We start from the raw sequence: 8,244 nt of genomic DNA, 5'->3' as shown, positions 1-8,244 counted from the left end.
CTGTGTGGTCGGTAGGGGCTGTCAGTTCACGTGGGATGTTGCAGGTTCAAAACCCAGTGGTACGTTGAATAATAACTGGTGAGGGTCTGCCTAACCCCAGCTTCCCTTTATCCATCCACCTTTGTATTTTGGGGTTTCTTTAGGTTTCCATGTGGCCCTCCATACCTCTGACCTAATAGTAATCATGTCATAAGCTCGGCTTGTGTGCACCCCAGCTGCAAGTTTTCAAAACGGACCACCATAACCTTGCCAATCCTGAGTCTAGCCGGAGCCTCGGCCCTCTTTGGCCCATTTAGCGTTCGGGGACTGACTTGTTTCCCTCACCCCAACATGAAGACCACTAAGCCTATATAAAGGCACGCATAGGCGTTCCGATGAGAACGGTTACAGGGTTTGGCGACCGTGCAGGTGGAGCAAAGCAGAGGAGCGAGAGGCGATAAGAAAGGTTGAAGCGAAGATGATAATGAGGAAATGGTGTCTGCTGACGGGGCCCACCTTGATCTTCGGGGCCATCGCGGTGGCTACCACCGCTAGGTCTTTCTTCGCCCGCGACTACGTGAGTCCCACCCACCCCTCTCCACTCTTCCCATTTGTTTTTCCTTTGATTGCTCTCTTCTTCTTTTTTCTTCGATGGAAATCCTTTATTTCGAATCTTAACTTTCTGCACCCCAATTGATAATGTGTTTGATTCAAGGGATAGCCCCTTTGACTGATCCGGTGTGATTTGTTTTCCTCCCTTGGAATTTATGATTTCTGAATCGAATTGGGGTGTCCCATTTGCTAATTCTTTGATTTATGGGCTGTTAATTTAAGTTATTTCTTGGTCTGTATGTGTAATATGGGCACACGCCAAGTTTAATTAGGGCCTGGATACGGTAACCATAGTCCTTGTACCATGTTGTTTATTTTCCGTATTTACTGATCCTTACGAATTTTTTGATTAGAGGTTTTCGTCTGCGTACCTGCTTCCTGATTTCGATCATGGATTTTGGTTTTGTATGTAGCTTACTAAGGTTTGTAATGTAACAAGAGCTGGATCATATCTTTCCAGTTGATTAAGGCTATGTTTGGGAGCCTTGTGTTCGGATGGAAACAAGATTTCCACGTGTTTCCAAAACAAGGAGTTGGGATTCATGGTATTTCCAACTCCACAAGATGTTTGGGAGTTTATTGGGGATCTCAAGTGGTTTTGAAAAATCCATGAATTGATGTTGGCTTTCAAACAAGTGCATAGTTTTTTGGACACAAAAAATACTAAAAACTTTAGCATAGTTGTGGCTTGTGAGAGTCAAAACCAAAGTAAAATCTGGAGTAATTTGGCCTACATCTGTTAACGAGGAAGAGGAGGAGGGGGAGGAAGAAAAAGAAGAAGAATAAAATGAGGAGGAGAAGGATGAGGAAGAAGAAGAAGAAGAAGAAGAAGAAGATGAAGACGAGGATGAGTGGAACAAGAAGATGAAGAAGCAGATGCAGATAGGAAGAAGTAGAAGAGGAAGAGAGGAAGAAGAAGCAGATGCAGAGAGGAAAAAGTAGAAGAAGAGGAAATGAGGAAGAAGTAAAGGAGAGGAAGAAGAAGAGGAAGTAGAAGAACAGGAAGAGAAGAAGAGAGGAAGAAGAAGTAGAACAGTAAGAGAGGAAGAAGAAAACGTTAAGGTTGCACCTCAACAGGCCCAATCGAGATCTGTATCGGAGCAGCATTAGAGTTGTGTCCGATTGTTGCATTGCCAACGACTACCTCTCTAGAAGGGAGTCAAAATGGCGTGTTGGGAATGGGGTTGTGTTGCCAACACCAGCTCCAATCTATGGTTTTGGTAACACAATGCCTCCCAAACACCCAAGGCATCTCCTAGAAACCACAATGCAACACCAACTTGGTGTAATCCGTGTTTCCAAACATAGCCTAAATCTGGACTTGTGGTATGAGTTATCAGATGAAAGTATAGCATTCATCACTGGTTGGATGCTTATGGTGGATATTAAATAGCTTGGCTAGTCCTTGTTAGTCAAATGATTCAACAGAACTACTGGTATTACTCTGGAGTTCTAGCGGTCTTTGTTAGGCTCCACACTTTTTAGCATCTCCCACCTTTTCTTGGCGTTTGTTTAGGAAGTTGATTACTATTTTATGTGGATTCGTGCATTACTTTTTTCCCATGAATCAATAACACAAACTCAGGGTAATACAGTTGGTATCCTGTAGTACTCTGGAGGTTTCCATACTCTTATGAAAAAAAGTGACTGTTGCAGGCATTATTTTGACAATCAGGCCCTGGAGATGTGTGTGTGCGCGCGCGTGTGCGTGTGCGCATGCATGTCCTACCATCAATAGTACCATGCTATCTAGCATAACCCACCAAATTTTTGCATTTTATTTGAATGTTTTGTATATCAAACCCCATAGACATGGCCTACATAGTATATTTTGTTAAAGACTTATTTAGTTATTTTCAATCTTATGATTCTTGTGTGAGTAGGCAGTTTTGGAACTTCAAAAATCAATAGCGACAATGCACTAAGATTGCATGATGAGGAAAAAGAAATCTTGAAGAGCTTGATTCAAAGTGTATTTCCTAATAAACAAACAAAATAAACACATCTCTAGGGTCAGTCAGATTGAGTAGATGAACTTGCAGCTATGACTTTCTGCTAGATAATACTATTAATAGCCACCAATATTTACTCATGTACGTGTGTATGCTTGTGTGTGTGTGTGTGTGTGCATGAGTGAGAAAGGGGGGACTGTGATATAGAAATGAAAGAAAATTAGGAAAGGAAGACCAATGGAGACTTGAAGGAAGGCAGTAAAAGGTAACATGAGTGAATATTCATAAAGTGAAAAAAATGTATATGATTGGCAAGCTATGTAGTCGAAGCATTAGGCAACATCTAGGCGTCATCCCTTCATCACCTAGGCAATGCCTAGAAACAAAAAATAAATGCATTAGTTAAATAATATATATATATATATATATATATATATATATATTTGCACTTGAAATTTAAGCAAGGAAAAGTAATTCTATATCATGCTTTTAAATTTTCATAGTATCATAAGTGAAAAAATATACAGACATTCTCTCTTGGAGCACCTCTTAGGCACTTGCTTGGCATCATTGTTGTCTGGTCATCTTGGTCACATGCTTCTAATTGCATAGGTTATAAGTCGATTTCATGAAGATAGGCCTGCACTTTGAGTCCAACAATGATACACTTGCATCGTGGCATCATGCCTAAGACTATGCTCTTCTTGTTGTTCTTCAAGCCCTTTGTTTCTCTACAAAATTCACTGATATTTGACCATTAATTGGTTAAGGACTTTGTTTTTGTTTGCTTGACATCCTTGATTTGGTGGATATTTAAACCATCACAAACTTATCCTTCTAGAATTTCCTTTTAATTTGGGCAACATCTGCATCTTGTAGATTGTTATATTTGGACCATCATTGGTTTTCTGTAGTTATGGCTGATATGATGGTTTGGAAAATTTTGTTTCAAATAAGTGAAGTGGCATGTTTACAATTTTGGAAATTATTTTGTATTTTACATAAATCAAATAAGTATACATCATAGCGATTTTAAGAAAGATGGTTCCTACTATTGGGAATTTAAAGCAAGGTTGCCAGACCAGGAAGCGGAAGCGGGAAACGATACAGGAAGCAAAAGCGAGAAGCGATGCATTTTAAAATGTATAGGAAGCAGGAAGCGAGAAATTAAAAAAAAGCAATATGAGAATTGAAATGGAACGAAAATAAAAATTAAAATAAAAGTTACTATTCTTAAATCTCATGAATTTTTAGTGTAAGAGTTAATTTTTTAACAAAATCTAAAAATGATGATTGCAAATTTAGAGAAAGCACATAGAAGTGAGTGAGAAGCGTGAGAGAAAACACATAAAAACATGAAAAATAGAATGAGAAAACATATAAGAAGAATATATGAAGCATGGGAGAATCGAGATTCCCATCAAGTTTCGGAAACAAGGAGTATCATGCTTCCAAAACGAGTTTCTGGGAAGCGGGCTTCCCATCTATCTAAGAAGCTTCCGGTAACTCTGAAGCTCTGTTCAGAGCTTGGCATTGGGGAGAGAGTTTAAGGAATAAGAAAAGTGAAAGTGCTCAAAATCTAGAATTAGTGAATGCTACCTTCTAGAGTGATGTGGTATTTGCCAATTCTGCTTTTTGGTGCAGCTACAAATGAAACACAGCAACTACCTTCTCGATTCGTCAAATACCTCTTAGTGCCTTTCTTCCAAACAAGTACAACCATTGTTGGAAGAGGTTGACCAAAGTTGAACCAAGATCCTCGATCCACATTGCTACCTCCCAACAGCGCTGATATCTTCTCTATGGAGCAGAAACACTTACGTCAGCACTGCTATTTATTGGGATGAGTGATTGCTCATGTTGAGGACCTTGTCCTTAGAATCTCTTACAATTCACTTTTTGCCAAAGTTCAAAGCTGAGTGGACCATGAATTTTTACCTGATTTGAGTATATACAGATCATCCCTATGACCTTGTCCTTAGAATCTCTTGGAGGCTTTAGAGCTCTCAACTGTTGCCTCGTGAATGATGTGAGCTAGTATATATAACTAAAGTTGTTTGCCTACCAGTTACATGTTTATATGCACTGTTTTGACCAGAATTTTAACAACCTGGGACTTCATTTCTCTAAATCCTACTTATTTCTTTCAAAATAGACTTTCCTCTAGGTCACTACCTTAAGGACAGAAATCAATGGAGTTTATCCTTGTTGATGTGTTTACATGAAGATGTTTTGGCGATACTCAAGCTGTATAAAGATAGATATTTTGGCATGTTTTGGAACTGAATTTTCTTAAAACTTCATCATTGGCAAACCCACGCGCTGAAATTTGATGCAGACATGAAGTCAAGCAAAAGTTCTCAAAAATCAATGTTCTAAAATATATCCTCCTATTTTCAATCATGTAACTAATTTGACAGTTTATTTGCAATTGGAACAATTTTGTCTTCCAATTTCACCTAGTGTATCCCAAGCCCACTTGATTGATTTTCATAAAAAGAGAAAATGGAAAAAACCTCTTTTAATGACCAGCAAATTAGGATGCAAACCTAAACGAACCCCATGAAGATCAGAGGAAAATAGAGTTAGAATAAAGTGGGAGGCACCTGCATATGTCTCAGTAAAAGTCAAAATTATCAGCCAAAGGCATAGCTGATCTTGTGAAATTTCTATATATCTTGTATTATTTGCTTTTGACTAGGACAAACTCGCCCTATATATCCACATGGATGTCATTATTTGTATGTCTATTTTATCTGCTCATTCACAGTCTGAGGCCCTCTTGCTTGCATGAACATGGCCTTTGATTTACATTCTAGGCAAAGGTTGGAAGAACATAATGTAAGTTTTCTAAAGGTCATTGATGACCTAAAATATTTCATCTTGAAACTTGCAAGACCAGCAGCTGTGTACTGAATATGTTGAGGCTTACTGATAGTTCTTGTATGATGTTTCTCAATGGTACATAAAATAAGAGGATGTTACCAATATAACCTAAATTGGTTAGTGTTAAGATTATGATCAATAAACTTTGTGTACATAGGACAATCCTGACACTGTTTGCTAATGTGGTGGCCATTACCTCAAAAAGATTAACATCCTATCGCATCTACTACTTTGCCTCACATGCACATTCATGTGCATGTTTTCTTTTTTAAGAATGAGAACTTCACCTGGTGGATGCAAAGATGTGGTCCTTTTGGATATACCTACCTGTTGATGGTCCTTGTGGATATACCCCTATCTGCCACGTTAACCATGCACATGGACGTATGCATGACCACATGCACATGAAGACACAAGTACGCAGTGCAAGTTTCATAGTGTTAGTGTTCCCTTCTGATCATAGTCACAATTACAAATATCATCTTTTTTAACATATTGGGATAAAAAAAATTCAAAGGGCGATGCTATATTGAGAAAAACGTGATATCCTCAAATTATTGCCTCTTTTCAATATATCACATTTTTAACCAGATATTAACACTGAAACATTTTTTGTCTTTTTTATTATTTTTATATTTATATTTTTATATACTTATATATTTATATAATTGCTGTTTCCCGATACTCCCAAGAAAAAACCTCCTTTTCAAAATATCATCAGATTTTTCCCCGTTTACATTTTCTTGAGAACCAGATTTGTGACTATGCTTCTTGATAACTGCCCGTTGTCTGTTCTATTAATTGAAAATGTGGTATTTGGTTGCCTCATTAGTGTAACCATGAAGTGGCATGATCTAAACTGTTATGTTTACCCATTGGAAGTGTCTATTTGGGTGATTTCATCAAAAGATTCTCTAACATGCATGCCTATCCTATAAGTTTGGTGGTTGTGTTAACGTGTCTATGAACTTTAGTTTAAAAGTATAATTTTATTTTTCCTTTGATGTAGAACTGTTCCTTATACGTCTGTCTCTCTTATATTATGCTAATATGTTGGCCTACAAAAAGTAACTAGGTCTGCATTTTGCTGCATATGTTAAGATGGATGCATGGCATTATGAAAAAAATTAAATTAAAATTGAATATATCAGAAAGTGTTTAGCAATGCTACTAAAAGAAAAATTAGAGAATGTCATTTAAGGTGGTTTGGACCATAGTTACCTGAAGCGCCCCTATAAGGGGCAAGGCGTACTTCCGAAGCGGGAAGCACCATGCTTTCCCCAAGCGTGGGGGAAACTCTTTTCCCATTTATGGGAAGCACACTTCCCTCTCGCATCACTTTTGTTTCCCTCTCGCTTCCCCCATGTTTCCTCCTTGTTTTTGTGTTTTTCATGTTAATATTTTTTTTTGCTTCCCACTCAAATCTCTCTTGCTTCCTTCACGTTTCCTTTTTCACTGCTCACACACTTCCACAATCGCTTCCAAAATGAATCCCGCTTCCCACTTCACACTACTTTTGAACACTCGTTTCCAGCTTCCTGTATCCAGTTCACTTCCTGGTAACTATAGTTTGGACATGTTCAAAGGACTATTATCGCACTCTGATGAAAAATGTTGATATGATGCAAGTGGAAGGAGTTATTGAAGGAAAAAAGTCATCGTTAACTTTGAGGGAGGTAGCGCGAGGTGATGTGAAAGATTGTAAGGTGATCAAGGTTGTAGCTCCTAACATGCAGGAATGGAAAAATTTGACCTATAAGGTGGAACTTCATATTAGTTGAGATAAGGCTTGATGATGTTGACAGTACAGAACTTTCCTTTTCTTTGCTGTGGAGCCAAGACATCATTAGACTTCATTCTCCTAACATTCCAGATTTTATCATTTTGTGGTAGTGCGATTTGAAGTGCCTTGAGTGGTTTGAAAAGTCCTGCTAATTTTGATCATTGTGACAGATCAAAGTAGATGTGAAACTGTTGCCATCAACTTGATTGGGTTTAATTTTTCAATGATTTGACATTTTTCTATATGTCAGATTCCATCATCATCCATATATTGTATGTTTTGCTGTTGAATTGAAACGTAGACTTGGTATATAACTAATGTGAGGTATCTTCTATTTATTGTTTGCAGGAACGATACCTAAAGGAACCTAAGCAGGTAGCACCAGCCAAGTGAAGATGGCGAAGACAACCGGATTGGATACAGCCTCGAGAACAACTCTGTGAATTGTCAACAGACATGTTTTGCATGTAAAGGGGTTGTGGACAGAATTGCTTGAAAAATAAGTGAAAACACTGGATGCAGCCGTTTATAATTGGGTGTGTTGAGCAGCACTGATTGAACATGTTTGGTTGCTGTTCGGGTTCAAGTTTTTCTGTTGGCTGTTGCTTTCAGCAGCAGCTGGTTTCAAACATTCTTCCATTGCCGGCTTCCATATTGCCATGTTTTTTCTGCTGTTCTTTTATTGCACGTCCTTTTATCTGCCTCATTTTAACTTGTGCCGTTCAATTTAATGCAATTTGATTAGCACTGTTAAATGAGGAGGATTAGTTCACTGCAAGTTATGTGATGAAAATGCGGGGAGAACCTGATTCTAGAAGGTTCCTCGAGTCTTCTCTGTATATCTGATATGAAAATGGCAAAACATGACCACGGACATGCACGCTTGTGTGCAGAGCCACCAATTGGTTAAGGTTTTTACTTAAATTTCATTACCTATTAGAATTGCTGACAAAATAGCATTTAGGTACATAGCTATTAGATGTACATAGCTTATTTACTAGCCAAAAACTTAGCTGTTCAAATATACTATTA

At 38.1% G+C, this 8,244-nt stretch overlaps 1 long non-coding RNA gene across 1 annotated transcript; it reads left to right on the top strand.

Moving 5' to 3' along the window:
• The first annotated feature begins 381 nt into the window (after positions 1 to 381).
• Positions 382 to 7,915, top strand: LOC149814545 (uncharacterized). The gene is made up of 2 exons (XR_016428011.1): positions 382 to 556; positions 7,561 to 7,915. It is a non-coding gene; the product is annotated as an uncharacterized LOC149814545 (long non-coding RNA).
• The last annotated feature ends 329 nt before the right edge of the window (positions 7,916 to 8,244 follow it).

The sequence above is a fragment of the Nuphar pumila genome, chromosome 15, assembly GCF_984573655.1.
Source record: "Nuphar pumila chromosome 15, dmNupPumi1.hap1.1, whole genome shotgun sequence".
NCBI classification, from domain to species: domain Eukaryota; kingdom Viridiplantae; phylum Streptophyta; class Magnoliopsida; order Nymphaeales; family Nymphaeaceae; genus Nuphar; species Nuphar pumila.
Note: the sequence above shows the minus strand (reverse complement) of the source record. Positions and strands in the feature narration are given on the sequence as shown.